The 16,171-nt window shown below is 46.0% G+C and overlaps 1 protein-coding gene and 1 non-coding gene across 15 annotated transcripts in view; one reads left to right on the top strand and one right to left on the bottom strand.

Annotated features, from left to right (window-relative positions):
* The window catches only part of PTPRT (protein tyrosine phosphatase receptor type T), a 1,064,810-nt gene that overhangs the window by 83,882 nt on the left and 964,757 nt on the right, over window positions 1-16,171 (bottom strand). The window lies entirely within an intron of this gene.
* On the top strand, window positions 7,591-7,721 carry LOC111559971. Its single transcript, XR_002741431.1, has one exon. It is a non-coding gene; the product is annotated as a small nucleolar RNA SNORA43 (small nucleolar RNA).

Below are 16,171 nucleotides of genomic sequence, written 5' to 3'. Positions count from 1 at the left end.
TTTACAAAGCATGCTCTGGCTCACATATGGGATACAGGCTCTAGGAGGCTGGGGGAGGAAGCAGGGAGATCAGTTAGGAAGTTGTTGCAATAGTCCAGGTAAGAGATGATGGTACCTTGGACCTTTTACCAGGATGGTGGCAGTGGACGTGGTTAGAAGTGATCATTGTCAGGACGTTCCACTGAATATTGCAGATTTTGGTTCCCTCAGAAACACACTGGGAAACAAGCATTTGAATATAAGATCTTATCTGGGAGGCAATTCTAAGGCCCATGGGTGGGAGACTGGGGGAAGTGAGGCAATCAAGGGAAGGAAGTTGGTCCAGGGTACCTCAATGAGCAGGTCACTGCTGTGTCCACCCAGGGTTTGATCTCACAGGCCCATCTCATGCTGGAGTATTTACCCATCAATTCCGATACACCATTGGTTGAGAACAACTCTTAGGAAATCTCTTGGCACTTCTGCTATGCTCTGCAGGCAAGGTGTGCATATTCTTTTGTGTTAAGGAAGTCCTTAGGCGAAAAGCCACAGGTGCTTCTGGAAGGCGGGCATTGAGTGAGCATGAGTGGGAACACTGAGAGTAGAGGGGACACAGGCAGGCCACCAACACATCTACTGTAGGTGTGGACTATGAGGGAAGGGGGTGTGAAGGCTGACTCTCAGACTGCTGGCCTGAAGAACTGAGTGGAGGGCCAGGCCATTTGTGGAGATGGAGAAGAAACAGATGGGGAGAAAAAGAGGTGGGGAGGCGGGAATTCTGTGCTGTGTTTTGGGTACACAAAGTGCTCAGAACAGTGGCTCGCCCTTGTCGAGGACAGTGTGCTTCTTGAGATGTTCCGGCAAAAGCAGCCATGTTGAGGCTGATTACTTGACGTCCAAGCTGAGATGCTGAGAAGGAGGCTGGAGGCAGAGGTTCACAGTCACAGGGGGAGGGAAGGTATTGGGAGTCATCAGTCCAAGAGGAGACAGACAAGTCAACCGCCACGTGGAGCAGTCAACAGAGTTATGAGCCAAGCGTCACGGAGACACAGGGGAGGGGGCAGTCACTTATCATACAGGGAAGGAAGATGGGCATTTAAGGGAGCAGGAGCCACTTTAGGAAGTCTGCAGAAGCATGAAGGCCAGGCTACATTTTGATTTCTGTTCCCACCCTGCACCCTGTAGAGTGGGCTGAATGCCCTGCTCATGGGTGCCACACTGCTTCTGAGGCTGGATTTGCATTGTCCTCCATCTACACAGCACCCTGTCTGCAGTGCAGGGGAGCGGAGTGTCCACTCATCTTGTTGCACTGGCCTTGCCTTTGCTCATCCGTCCCTTACCATGTTCAGCCAAGACAAGCAGTGTGTGAGCCGAGTGGTCAGAAATTCCACCAATCAGTGGGCTGTGTTTTATAGGCAAGTGGGACCACTGTCTGTTCAAAGCCCAGCCCATGCACGATACCCCCTTTCTTGCTTCCAGGCTCCCATGTGTTAATAAGCCAATCTGGGTGGGTCTTCTAGAGAAGAGGCTGGCAGACTTTCTGTAATGTCAGAGGGGGCAGCTTGGGCTTTGCAGGCCACATTCTCTGTTGTAACCACTCATCCTCTACTGTTGCAGAGCAAATGCAGTCACAGACAAAATGCAAACACATGGGCGTGGCTTTGTTCTGATGAAGCTGTATTTACGACGGTGGGCGTTGGACTGGATGTAGCCTGTGGCTGTATGTTGCTGACCTTTTTTTTTCTAGAAGCATAACCATGATCCTCAACTACGCGGTACCTGGGTAGGTAGAACTGGTGCTCATTCTCCTATCTGGCTATTCCAGGTGGAATGCAGACGGGGTGGGAGGCCCTTGCTGGGGCTGCCTGGCTAAGCTGTGTTCTCCGACTTAGCTCGCCCCAGGGTTTCAGACCGGGGCTCTCGAGTGTCTTCCCAGCCATTAATTGATCAGCATTTTGTTGTTTGTGTGGCCTAAACCCTCAGGCACCCTGGAGGAGAAGCTAAGCAGGTTCTAGGCTCTGGGCACCAGTCTCTGCCCTAAACGTGAGTGTGACAAAAGTACTCTGGAGGTAAGAAAGTGCTCATTTTACAAATGGAGGGCACGTCTCTCCTTTTTCTCCTCTCTCCTCCTCCTCTTACTCCTCACTACAAATGACCATCACCCCGCATCCCTCTTGCACCAGCATGGGACATCTCTAGACCTCATGTGGTTCTTGCTTTTGCATGTTAACTCCTGGAACAAAGGTTCCAGCCCTGGGCCTCCTCCCCCAGCCAGGTAGTGCCAGCTGTTTCAGACAAGCTGCCAAACCTGTACATTCTTGACTCTCTGCAACGGTGAGCTGTGCTGTCTCACTGGCAATGTTGGGCTTCTCAAGGTTTGAGCTGATACTCTGGGGGTGGATTTTCTTTCTTTCTTTAAAAAATTTTTTCTTTAACGTTTATTTATTTTTCAGACAGAGAGAGACAGAGCATGAACGGGGGAGGGTCAGAGAGAGGGAGACACAGAATCTGAAACAGGCTCCAGGCTCTGAGGTGTCAGCACAGAGCCCGACGCGGGGCTCGAACTCACGGACCGTGAGATCCTGACCTGAGCCGAAGTCTGCTGCTTCACCGACTGAGCCACCCAGGCGCCCCTCTTTCTTTTTTTAAAAAATGTTTATTTTGAGAGAGAGAGCGAGCGCAAGCAGGGGAGGGGCAGAGAGAGAGGGGGAGAGAATCCCCTTGGGGCTTGATCCCATGAATTATGAGATCATGACCTGAGCTGAAACCAAGAGTAAGATGCTTAATTGAGTGAGCCACCAAGAAGCCCATCTGGGGGTGGATTTTCGAATTTTTTAAGTGTTTTTTTTTTTTTTTTTTTTTTTTTGAGAGAGAGAGACACAGAGTGAGTGGGGGAGAGACAGAGAGAGAGGGAGGCAGAGAATCTGAAGCAGGCTCCAGGCTCTGAGCTGTTAGCACAGAGCCCGATGTGGGGCTCAAACTCAGGAGCCTGGAGATCATGACCTGAGCGGAAGTCAGACGCTTAACCAACTGAGCCACCCTGGCGCCTCCTAGGCATGGATTTTCTATGCAAAACCCTCTGTGATAAAAGCCAATTGTTCATTCAATTATATCCACCTAAAAGTGGTCTGAAGCCAAGAACAGGACACTCCAAATAGTTTCATAATGATGTTTTTGGAAAAAATCTGTTGAGTACCTACTCTGTGCTACGATTTAGGTTACAGTTAGCTTAAGGTTTTGTTATGGCTGTACATTAGAACCATCTGGGGAAGCTTTAAAAAAAAAAAACTCCCAAAGCCACAGCCTATTAAATTCAATCAGACTCTCTGGGGATGGGACACAGGTATCAGCAGTGTTTAAACTCCCTGGGCGATTCTAATGAGCAGCCATGGTTCTTGCAAATAGCAAATTTACCTGGAGAGACACTTTCCCATGAGTCTCCTCACTGGTTTCTCTTGCTTTGGTTTTGTCCCCTCCAATCCATTCTTCACTATAATCAGAGAGATCTCTCTAAAATGCGGACAGGACCCAGTTACTCCCCTTGCCATTATCTTCAGCATACATTCCAAAGTCTTTAATACAGGGTCCTTAATGACTTCACCCCACAGGCCCCTCCAGCCTCATTTCTTGTCCTTATATTAACGTTCCACAGATAAAGAACCTAATGTAATGCCACAGACAATTTCAGGTGTTTCAAACTTCTGAGACTGAATTTATATATGCTGTTCCCTCTGCTTAAAATTCTCTTCCACCTGAGTCTGTCTGGTAAACTCCTACATACCCTACAAAACCCAACTCAAAAATCTGTTTTGTGAAACCTTCCTTGCTCACTCTCCCACCACTCTGCTTCATTCCCAGCTAGTAAATCACTTCTATTATCAGATGGGCTCGTTTATATCTATTAATTTGAAAATCTTGTCTCTTAACTTGTTGATGGGCTATTCCAGAAAAAGCATCTTATTCATGTCTGAATACTGGCCTTGTACTTCATATGTGCCTGAATCCCCTTTGGAATAAATGAATAGATTGGGCAGATGGCTGAAAACATTAGTGGGTGGGATGGCTTCTGCACATTCTCTGGAATCTCAGAGGTGTAAGTGACTTTGAAAATCATCTGGTTGTGTTCCCTCCCCTAGTGGACTTCTAGGCAGCTGATAAGCTGATGCATAGCATGTGCTACTTGGATACCCTCAGCAACAGAGAGCTCACTTCCCCATAATGCTTCCGGTCCCACTTTTGGACAGCTTGGACAGTGTTTTGTGTCCTCTGCCTCCATGTACTTTGCCCTGTTCCACGAGGGTCCCACAGCATAAGCATGTACCTTCTGTGCTGTGACACTGCAGAGATCTGATGAAGGTCCCTGTCCACCCGCAACGTCCTTAAATGGCAATTTGGGAGTCCTGTCAAATCTGCCATGGCCCTCAGGATGCACCCAGCATTCAGATACCATCTGGAAAACCTTAAGCTAAACAAAAGCAGTTGTGATGAGTGGCCCTACTCTGTGGGAAACCACATGGGCCTCTGCCACAGCTCTGGGAGCCTATGTCCCTTGGTGGGGCTGGGCTGGGAGAAGGTGTGAGCCCAAGGGCTGTGATGCTGTTGACCTAGGCAAAGGAGGCAAGGTCTAACAGAGCCTCCCAGGAGTGAGCTGTAATGACCCCCTTATTGGCTGACTTTGATGACACATCCATTTCCCTTTTTAGGGAGCTGCGGTGTAATAGGGGATAATCTCCTGAAGGAAAAAAAATAAGAGGGGGTAAAAGTATGAGGGAGACTTCTCTCCATCTTCAAAGGGAGCCAGCCAAGGGGCATTATTTTTACATTAGCAGCTAGTTACAGTAGATTGACCGGGGAATGGTGGCAGTCATTAGGAGCTAATCACATTCTTTTCAGACCAAAATTGCCATCTCATTATATTCATCCATTATCACTCTCGGCTTCCCTCTTCTCCTCTTCTCCTGAGGGTGTGGGCTCTATTTCACACTCTTCTCTGTGTGTGGATATGTTTCCTACACTTCAACAGTGTTGCTGTTCTAAGGCAATCATTTTCATTTTCTTTTTCTTTCTTTCTCTTTCTTTCTTTCTTTTTCTTTCTTTCCTTCCTTCCTTCCTTCCTTCCTTCCTTCCTTCCTTCCTTCCTTCCTTCCTTCCTTTTTTTTCCTTCCTTCCTTCCTTCCTTTTTTTTCCTTCCTTCCTTCCTTCCTTCCTTCCTTCCTTCCTTCCTTCCTTCCTTCCTTCCTTCCTTCCTTCCTTCCTTCCTCTTTTTTTTTTCGGTCCCGAAGAATGCATTTGGGGATGTCCTCATCCCTGGAGGTCTGAGCTGTGGTATTCATAGAATCCTCAAAAGTCAGACCTGGAAGGTTCTTTTGAGAAAACTATTGCCTCACTTTAGAGATCAGCCAAGTAAGGTCCAGAAACAGGAAATGACTTGACTAGGAATGCAAGCTGAGTGAATCTGCCCCTGCTGCCTCCTTCCCACCCTCCCTCTCTTCCTCCTTTCCGTGGTGACCATCTGGATGTTAGGTCCCAGAAATAATGGCAATGGTCATGGCACACAAGATCTCATGAACTTTGCTCCAGTTGTGGGAAGGTGTGGACAATAAACAGACAAGATAATAACTGCTTAGATCCAGTGCTGTAAAGGCGATAAATAAGGGGCCGGGAGAGACAACAGCTAGGAAGAAGAGACCATTCAGATTGAGTGGATTGTGCAGGACCTTTCAAAACGGAGACATTTGAGAAAGAAAGAAACAGCCCCTGACTTCCAGCAGCTGGCCTGGCACTCAAAGCTGGACCTTGCTGTGTTACTGTTGTACATAAACAATTTTGCAAAATTGCAACACCAGACAAGGCTTCTCTGAGACCAGGATGGGGCAAGGCAAAAACATGACCACTGTGTAGTCATATCTAAACACAGAAACATATGAACACTGTCCAAACCATAAATAAATAAATAAATAAATAAATAAATAAATAAATAAATAAATAAATAACATCCCCCTACCCTGACTAATATAAGTTATGGCTGCTTCTCTGTCACTTATAGCTTTGGCTTCTGTCTGGCGTCCCTTTCTTAGAGTTAAGATCTATCAAGGTACCCAATTTTACCACTTCCTAACAACGTCCAATCCAGAACAAAGCCCCAAATCACCCGACATAGCCCACAGCCTGGGAGGCCTTTCTCACATCCTCTTCCTGAGATGTCCTGCAGGTTTTAAACCCGGCTTGTTCAACTCCAGGTGTATTCCTACTTGTCTCTTATGGACACCTTTGGGTTGAAAACTAAATGAGGAGCAGCAGCCAGCCATGGCAAGAGCTGGGGGAAGAATGTTCCAGGGCTGAGGGAAGAGCAAGTGCAGAGGCCTTGAGATGGAATGAGCTTGGTGTGTTCTAGAACTTGAAGGGGCATTCTCCGGGGCCTGGAGGATGAGAGCAGGCGAGTGATGCAAAATATGGATGGGGAGGGTATAGCTCGGAATGGCAGTCAGTGGACCAACACCAAGAATATGTTTTCTTCTAGGTCGATGAAACTGCTTTGACCACTTTTTACGGTGAGGAGGCTGAGCCAGTACCAGCAGCATGATAAGCGGTAAGAGCTCTTACGTCTCAAACCCTCCCTTCATCGTTGTTCACGGGCTTCACAGACTTTGGAATAAAATTATTTTCTGGTGCCTACTCCAGACTAACTCTCCCTGTGGCTGCAACCCACCTGCCCACCCATCCGTCCTCGCTCCCAGCCATGGAACTCAGTAAGCCAGACACTCATTGTACCTATCGAGACCCCAGTAGGGGTCACGGGCTTCTTAGGCTCTGCTGTGCTGAATCAGTTCATAGGCTTGTTCAACCTACCTATTTCCCCACTTACTACTTCTGGTCCCTGCTCTAAGAATTGCCCCCTGATGCCTGGCTGGTTCCTTCTACCTATTGGTTTGGCCCTCCTGAGATACGAGGGTCCTTTCTGGAGCTTGCTATCCTTCTTTGGACACTCTTCGTTGTACCTACGCTTCTTTGAGTTATGCCCAAATAGTGAGACGTCAAAACACAGAGCTTCCAAGAACAACTCACCTCCAATTCAAGGCTGAGAGTGTCCTGGTCCATTTCATTTACCTGTTCACTCACTATCCTCAGCAGATTCTGTCACTTATGATTCCCCTCTTACTCCCTTTGGGTTGACTGTATTCCTGGAGATAATTGGATATGATACGCCCTGGGGTACAGCAAAACCAGGCCCAGAGAATGCTGACCAGGCAGTTCCTGGCTGATGCCTTGGGGCACAGCCGAGGGCCTCCTTCCTGCCTGAGCAGTCCCGCTGGCCAGGACTTCCCTGCATCCCTGCCCACCATGGCATTCTCTCAGTGGAGGGAAGACTCCAGAGAGTCTTTACCAAGGATGCACCATTTTACCTGGGTCTTTCATTCATTTATCTTGTCAAGAATACCTCTTGCCCACCCACTGTGCATATGAGTCAGGGGAAAGGCAGGGCTTTGCAAAAGGCAGACACACTAGAATGAATATTCCATCACTTCCAGTCTCAATAAACTTTTCTAAAAGTTGAGTCAATAGTACACCCTTCACAGCTCTGCCATGTTTCTGAGCCTGGCCTCCAGGCTGGGTGGCTCAGTGGGTGAGAACAGCTGCTCTGCTTTGCTGCACCTGTGACACTGAGGCAAAGAGGAAGTGGCTATTTCTATGCTCAGTGCTCAGAAGAGTGACCACTAAGAATGATTTGTAGCCTAACAAGCCGGGAGAAAAAACACCCTTCAGGTTAGGGTGGGGGAAAGGTTTGACTATTTTTTTTGACCATGGAACTCTCATATATCCTGTTGTTTACATGACTCCGTGCATTTGTTAAAATTCATAGAGCGGTACACCTCCCTCCTTCCCCACAAAATGGATTTTACAGCATGCAAATTAAAAAAATGAAAAACAAATACACTCCATGGAGTTCTGTGATGATTAGAAACTACCCAAAATAGCTGGTGGGCTCCTAACACCATGCCTGGCACACAGTAGGTGTGGGAGACTTCCATCCCAGGCTTGCCCAAGAATGTGCTCTTGAGTGCCTGTGGCTGACTTCTGGAATTTACTCCCTGCCTCCCTTTGATCAGAAACATCCAGTTTACTGTCACAAGACCAAACATGGGGGCTCCTTACAACATCCATCCTGGTTTGCCTTGGACCACAGGGCTCCCCAAGATGCATGACTTTTGTTTTAAAACTGGGGCCATCCTGGGCACCTGGGTGGCTCATTCGGTTAAGCATCTGATTCTTGATCTCAGCTGAGGTTGTGATCTCATGGTTCGTGAGTTCGAGCTCCACGTTGGGCTCTGGGCTGTCAGTGTGGAGCCTGCTTGGGATTTTCTCTCCCTCTCTCTCTACCCCATTTGTGTTCACTCTCTTTCTCTCTCAAAATAAATAAATAAACTTAAAAAAATTAAAAAACACCTTGGACCATCCTGGACAAACCAGGAAAAATCGTTCACCCTAGAAACAGGTAAGAGCGAGTATTCAGGAAGTGAGAAAGAGTTGTATGAGCTGTTCAGGAAGCCCAAGGTCTCATCTCAACTGAGGTCCATGAGTTTGGTAAACACCCACACTTACTGAAGTCCAAGGTTAGCTGGTAGATGGCAAGGGCCGCCGTGGATGGCTATACTGGTTGTGCACAAAGCAAGAGCATCACATCTAAGGAAGCATGATACATCTGGTAGGCATGTAAATTTCTGGATGTATTATGAACAGGCATCTTGAGACAGGTGAACCTTTCGCTATTTCACTCTAAGGAGCTGCATGAATTAGTGGTGGCCCTGGCAGAGGCTAAGCTCGCAATGAATGCTTCTTTCTGGGCTGAAAACCACATGCCTTAGGGATTATAAATGTGGATAGAGAAGGCAGGAGAGGATGACTGATGGTATCTACTCAGAGTGGCATCAGGAGAGCAAATATTATTGCGACCATGTCACTAAATAGACGGTAATTTATGAGTTCTGCTGGGGAAGCTGAGTAGAAAATCAGATGGCAGCAAGATGGGGTATTTGTCTGTGACAGGAGCTTTGATCAAGGTAGAATAGCTGAGTACACGTGTGTCCGTGTGCAGAGTCACAAAGCACCATTTAAAAAGTCCCCTGAAAAGCCACAAGGTCTCTTTTAAAAACAAATTTTAGGGCAGTGTTTCTCAAACTGGTAGTGATTCAAATATCCTTACAGAATTTGGTTAAATGCAGAGGGCTGGGTCCTGTCCCATGTCAATGATGGGACCTATGTCCTATCATTGTGTCCTAATGTTCTTTACTAACTCTCCAGGTGATTCTGACACCCATCACAGTTTGAGAGCCACTGTCTTCGGCAGTAAGGTAAACAGAAACAACACGTTCCTGGGGAAGAGTCAACTTAGATTTTAAGGCAGATACTCAGTGTACCTATAGAGACAGTGAGAGATGTGCGAGTCTTTCTACGTTGGTATCTTTCTTTAAGCAATACTGCTTCCCACCCCCTGCCCCCTGCCCCGGATGGAACTATTCTTAATTACAAAGATTTCTGCCAGCACTCTGTAATTCCATTAAGTTAATAGTTAGTATTTATATACTATTTTGCAGATGCTTCAGAGAAGAGAGATGAGTAAGACCTGGTCCATGCCTTCATGAGGCCGATAGTCTAACAAAGAAGCTCACACTAGGGCCCCTCTTTTCCTCCCAGCTCTGAGACCATGATCTGGGGGATTCCTGCATCCCATTCTAGGCTACAGACTGTTGGACCCCTCCACATACTGTCTTTGTCTTCATGCACGAGCTTCTGCGTGGCTGTCTCTGGGCCAACGGCTCTCCCTAAAACAGAGTCAGCCAGAGTTGAGGGAGGGCTTTTAAAATTTTTTTTTCAACGTTTATTTATTTTTGGGACAGAGAGAGACAGAGCATGAACGGGGGAGGGGCAGAGAGAGAGGGAGACACAGAATCGGAAACAGGCTCCAGGCTCTGAGCCATCAGCCCAGAGCCCGACGCGGGGCTCGAACTCACAGACCGCGAGATCGTGACCTGGCTGAAGTCGGACGCTTAACTGACTGCGCCACCCAGGCACCCTGAGGGAGGGCTTTTAAACTACTGCCTTGTTAATTCTGTCCAGGAAAACTAGGCAAAGGGTGTGAATTCCCCACCTGGCTTCATTTTTATTTCTCTTTTTTCATGGGCAAACAACTATGTTTCCCTTCTAAGAAGTGGTTTGAAACACGTCAATGATTTTTTTCCAAGACCCTGAGCACAAGATTCCCTCTGCCACCCATCCTTTTCCTCTACCCAGCCTTCTTCTACTCTTCTTCAATGCAGTGTCTCATCTTTTGTCAAGATTCTGATTGATCTTGACAGTAATAACTGACAAAAAGCAAAAATAAACAATACTACCACCCTCCCACACACTCATCCTGGACTGCCCTTCCCCACGTGCTACAAAGCATTTTAACTAGAGTTTGTTATAGAAGTACATGGTGTACTAAGACCACGATCTTCCTTTAACGTAGGGTTTCTTATTTCCTTTGCTGAGCTTTCTAATGACCTCTAGGTCTCCAAACAGTGTAACGTAAGGTACACAGTAGGTACTCAGTAAGTGTTTCTGGCCAAATGAAGTGGAAGCTTCAGGAGTCCACTCCACACAGCCAAATATCTCACAGGAGATAAGTGGGGACCCAGGGAGGGAGCAATCTTGTCCAAGACCACCCAGCATGTCAGAAACAGACTGAAAACCAAGTCTTGACTCTTAGTCAAGGGAATTTTTCTCTGGTACCATCTGAAAATTGCTTGCTTGGTTGGGGAGGGCTCTCATACCAAACACAGAAAATACTGTTTTTTGGGTTCCAAACAGAATTCTAAGTAGAAAAATAAAAATAAGCTCAAAGGAAAACACTGCATTAATAGTCTCTCCTACATGAGTTTTATTCCTGCTAGAAAATCTTTCAAGTCTGAACCCACGTGGGTTACTGATATCTTTGGGCCACCCTCCGGAAATGGCCTGTTTTCTCCTCGATTTAACCCATGAGGAGTGGAGTGATATGAGCAGGTGGAATCCAAGTCTTCCTATTTTGGTCATTATGAGTTCCCACAGTTGGAGAACAGCCATGGTTTTCCCTTTCATGCCCTGGGGCATCTGCTAACTCCCCAGGCCCCTCCTCAGAATCTCTCTTCTCACTCGTAAACTATTGAGGAGGTAGACCAGATCTCTCAGGAATCACCTGCAGTGGGATGCTCTGTGACTAACCTCATCAACCGAGGAGAGAAAAGTTGTGAAGGTCTATTCTGCCTCTGTTCAGGTGGCTCCGAGCAGACAAGAGGGCACTGGGGCATCCTGAAGCATCCATCTTTATGGTTATGCCCCATCCGAAGGCTGCCTGCCAGTGTCACCCACAGACGACTAGCAGACACATAACAACACTGGCTTCACCCAACAGACGCCATGCACGCAGTGTGTCTGTCCAGAGCTGGAGAATGAACAAATGTTTGCTCTTCATTAGGCTGTATCCTATTCCTCACAGCTGTTCCTTGTTGCCTTAAATAGTCTTCATGGGGCTATAATAACCAGATACCTTCTGGTCACCCTACTGGGCTCATCATTCATTACGATGACAGACTGGCTGGATTGAACTGGGATTAATAGGCTTCCCTTCTCCCCATGACAAAGTCACCCCTTCCTGTTGTTCCTCATCTTCCTTGAGCCTGCTGCTCTTCTGACCACGATGATGTCTGGGCTTTAGGCAACTCTTCTCTCCAGCCAACATCTCTTAGCATTTGTTAGTGTGCTAAGACTTTTGTTTTGTAGCTGGGGAGGGTAGGAGAAACTGGGCTGGGAAAACAGGACAGGAAAGAGGGAAGAAGACTCTGCAGTCCAAGATCATGAGCAGAAGCCCCTTAGTTTCAACATGGCTGTGCTCTATCACCTCTGTGAGTGGCTATCACATGCCCCATGGCATCAGATGTGACCAGCAGCAAGGAGAGCAGTGAGGTGATAGGTCTGGGGGCACAGGCAGGGCATGCTCTGGGGACTCCAAGGAGTCTCCTTAGGCCAGCATCCCTCAACCTTGAAAGTAATTATAGTTACCCGGAGAGCTTAGAAAATATAGATCTCTGGATCCCACCTCTAGGAATTCTAATTAATCTGAAGGACAGCCTAGGCATTGGCATTTTTAAAACTTCCTTAGGTAATTCTAATGTGTGGCCAAGACTGAAAATCTCCAAACTTCCTATTTGTATGACAGGTGAGGTTAATTAGCCTTAGGTCTCCTTGAGTTCCTAGGAACCCAGGGCCCCTGGTCAACCACGGTTGCTGGGACTTGACATGTAACTATGGGGGTGGCAGCCCCAGAAAGGGGTCTAGCTGGACTATCAGTCCAGGACAATCAGTTCCTCCTTAGGCTCACAAAATATGCAGGACATAAGCATTGTTTGGATCACTCTGACCAACCCCTTTTTTCCTTTATTGTGTAAATATGGAAATGGAGGCCCAGAGCAGGAGAATGACCTGCCCAAGGTCACCCAGATACTTAATTAATTAAAGAGATAGGACTTGAATCCAGGCATTTTGACTATTAACTCAGAACAACTCATATATGACTTCAAGTCATTGAACTTAAAATACATATTGAGAGACTCACGTTTACATGCCAAAGAGCACGAACTGATTCTATGTCTCTACAGGAGAGAACGTGTGTGGGCTTCTCTGGGCTCTGGGCCCAGTCTCCTGGTTTGAGCAATTCCATCTTTTCCTTCAATTACTGTCCCAGCCGCCTACCTGCCTCTGGTCTCCCTGCTCTGATCAATGCCAGACAGTTACATCTAGAATGTGAATTCAACTTTAAAAAATGCTGCTCCGTTCCATGGCTCTGCATCACCTCTAGAATAGAATCCAAACTCCTTACTTAGCCTGAAAAATATCCCCTTGCTTCACCACCCCAGCACACTCCTACTGATAGTTCCAGCCCTATCTCCCTCCATGCTTTGTATGCCAAACATAGTTTTTGTACCAAACTGCTTCTGGTTCTCATAATTCAACCTGCTATGCATACCTCCATGCTACAGACTCTTCTAGTCCCTCTGCCCAGAACAGCCTTCCCTGGTTTCGAATTTGGTGATTCGTATTTCTCAAGCTTTGGTTTAGGCTTTATGTGTTCCAGAAAGCCAACGGCCATCCATCCCCATGCTAGGTTTCATGCACACCACCCACAAGGGTTCCCACAGCACTCTATTGTGACATTTTCTCAAGATACTGAAGTGATCAGTTCATATGTCTGTGTCTAAGAATAGGCTCTAAGTTCTCCCAGAAGGCAAGGGCTCTGTCTCCTCTCAGTTCCTAGAGCCTAGTACAACATCTGGCCTATGGAGAGTCCTCAAACATCTTTGAATTGACATTCCACAAGGCTCATCCTTGGTTATCATCTCTGTCAATCAATGCTCACTTGCTTCGTGACCTCGAAGCAAGGGCTTGTGGCTTTAATATCATCTATATGACAGTAACTCCCAAAGTTTTCTCCTTAGCTCAGGCTTCTTTCCCAAATTCCAGACTCGTATGTCCAATTACCTACTTTCCATCTCCACTAACATGTCTAATGGACATCTCAAACTCAGTTCAAAATTGAACTCCCGATTGTTCCATTGGCCCCGAGTCTCTTCTCCCTGCAGCTTCCCTATATCTGGTAGTGGCAACTCCGTCCTCCCAGTGGTTCAAGTAATAGCCCCGGAGTCACCCTTGAATCCTCTCTCTTTCACACACCATGCTAATGCATTAGGAAACCCTGTTGGTTTTGTCTGGAAGCTTCTCTCTCTTTTTCACACACCATGCTAATGCATTAGGAAACCCTGTTGGTTCTGTCTGGAAGCTATGTTCAGAATCCAACCATTTCTCACCACCTCCACTGCCACACCTTGGTGGTGTCACCATTGCCTCTTGCCTGGGTTACTGCCATGGCTTCTTAACTGGTCTCCCTGCTTTGACTCTTGCCTACTTATGTCTCTTCTCAACACAGTAGCTGGAATGAACATTTCAAAGTAATGTGAAATAGTAATTTGTTTTCTCAAACCTCTGCAGTGGCTTTCCATTTCATTCAGAGTAAAAGCCAAAGTCCTTAAAATGGCTTATGAGGCACTACATGGTCAGATTCCCCCTTTATTTCTCCAATGTCATCTTTTATTACTCTTACTCCTTGTTCACTCTACTCATACCACCTTTGACCTCCTCATACTCCCTTGATCTGGACCTTTCTGCCTCTAGATTTCTTCCACCATGTATCTGCTCAAAACTTTTCTTTTAATTAAAGACTACCTTTCTACCCTATTTAATACTGGAACCCTGTTTACTCTACGTCCCTGGAATATACTATCTCCCTTCCTTGCTCTATCCTTTCTTTTTCCATGGTACTTGTGGCAGTGTATATCATCCAAAGATTGTATTGTCCAGTATTTCCTGTTCTGCATTCTCTTGTAGAATCTTGCAATTGCCCCTCCATCTATCAAGAGAGGGAGTTTAATTCCCCTTCCCTAGAATATAGGCAGTTATTACTTGCTTATAACCAATACAATGAGGTAGTAGCGATGCTGTGTGATGCCCGAGTCTAGGTCACAAAGGATGATGTACTTTCTACTGTTAGCTAAGAGGCTCACCTTTGGACCTATGAGCTACTATGTATGAAGTCCAGCATCGTCAGGCTCCCGTGCTGTGAGGAAGTCCAGGCCACCTGAAGAGCCCGTGTGTAGGTGTTCCAGATGATAATCCTAGCTGAGACCCCAGGGGACAGCCTGCAGCAATCACTAGATATGAAAGCAAAGACACTTTCTGATGATTACAGCCCCAGCTTTAGAGGCTTCCACGTCAAGGTTTCCACACATCAAGGAGCAGAGGCAGACTCTGTTGTGCTATGTCCAAATTTCTGACCCACAGAGTCAGTGAGCACAGTAAATTGGTTGTTTCATGTCATTAAGATTTGGGATAGTGTGTAGCACAGCAAATAGTATGTTTCACTGTTGAACATATTATTTACTAACATATTAAGTGAATTGTTGTGAAATGACTTGTCTTTTTTGTCTGAATTCTCAATTATAATTATTTTTGTTTTATAGTTACACTATTCACAAGCCATTTCCCCTTATTTGTGAGGCATCAAGGAAGGTGAAACTAGCCTTTCACATCAATATGCATTTGTAAGACATTTCTCTGTCCTCTTGTTGAAAAACTAGAGAATATTACTGAAGTGTCAAAGGTACACACACTTCATCTGTTCCAACATTAGCTCAGGCCTAGATTGAAGAGCAGTAAATGTCTTCTCCAAGGCTTTTAATAAAATAACTTGTTTTTAAGTCTGTAATTGATTTCTTGTTTCTCTTGCTAGAACACAAGTTTCATGAGGGAATGAATCTTTGTCCAATTTGTTCAATTCTGTATCCAAATACGTAGAACGCTCCTTGGGAATGGTAAATACTCAGTGAATATTTATTGAACAAATTTATGTGACTGTACAGCTGAACTGAATTTTAGAAGACACAGTTTGCTATAGCTGAGAGGTCCCTTATATGTCAACTTGTCAAACCCACCCATTTGTATGAAAAAAGCTGAGCAGGAGTCATAGGCAAGAAAGAGCACAAAACATGTTGGTTTGAGAGTAGGAGTGGAGGCTCAGGATCCTTGTGATTACAATAGGGCATGGTCTTCAAGCAAACCTGTGGCTCGTAGGCCCACTACGTAGATTCCAGACATCATGGGCGCTTTGATGATCAAAGCCATATCCACCTAATGTCTAGGAAAGGGAACTGGCAGATTGTGGGAAGATTCCCATTAAATAAGGCTGCTTCCCACTTAACCTCCTGCTAATCAGAAAATGTGTTAACTGGAAGCTAAACATTCAAGTTAAGTGGTTAATATAGTTTGAACGAAGTGAAGGCAAGACTAGTCCATTAAGTGATATTTCCGTTTGGGGTCTAAATGATGGAGCAAAATGTATTGTTATATTATAAAAACACATCATTTCCACTCCAGAAAGTTTGGGAAATGTAAAAAGGCAGAAAAATAAATTTTAAAAAATCAATCCAAATCATACCACACAGGGATGTACTTTCCAAAAAGATATTACCCTGGAAGGAAATGCACTAAAGTAGTCAAATGTATTTGTTTTTTTGTTTTCAAATTTTAGACCTCAGTTTCTTAGAACAGTGTTTCTCAGTCTTTG

The sequence above is a fragment of the Felis catus genome, chromosome A3 (genome assembly GCF_018350175.1).
Source record: "Felis catus isolate Fca126 chromosome A3, F.catus_Fca126_mat1.0, whole genome shotgun sequence".
Classification (NCBI taxonomy): Eukaryota; Metazoa; Chordata; class Mammalia; order Carnivora; family Felidae; genus Felis; species Felis catus.
This window is presented reverse-complemented; position numbering and strand designations above follow the sequence as displayed.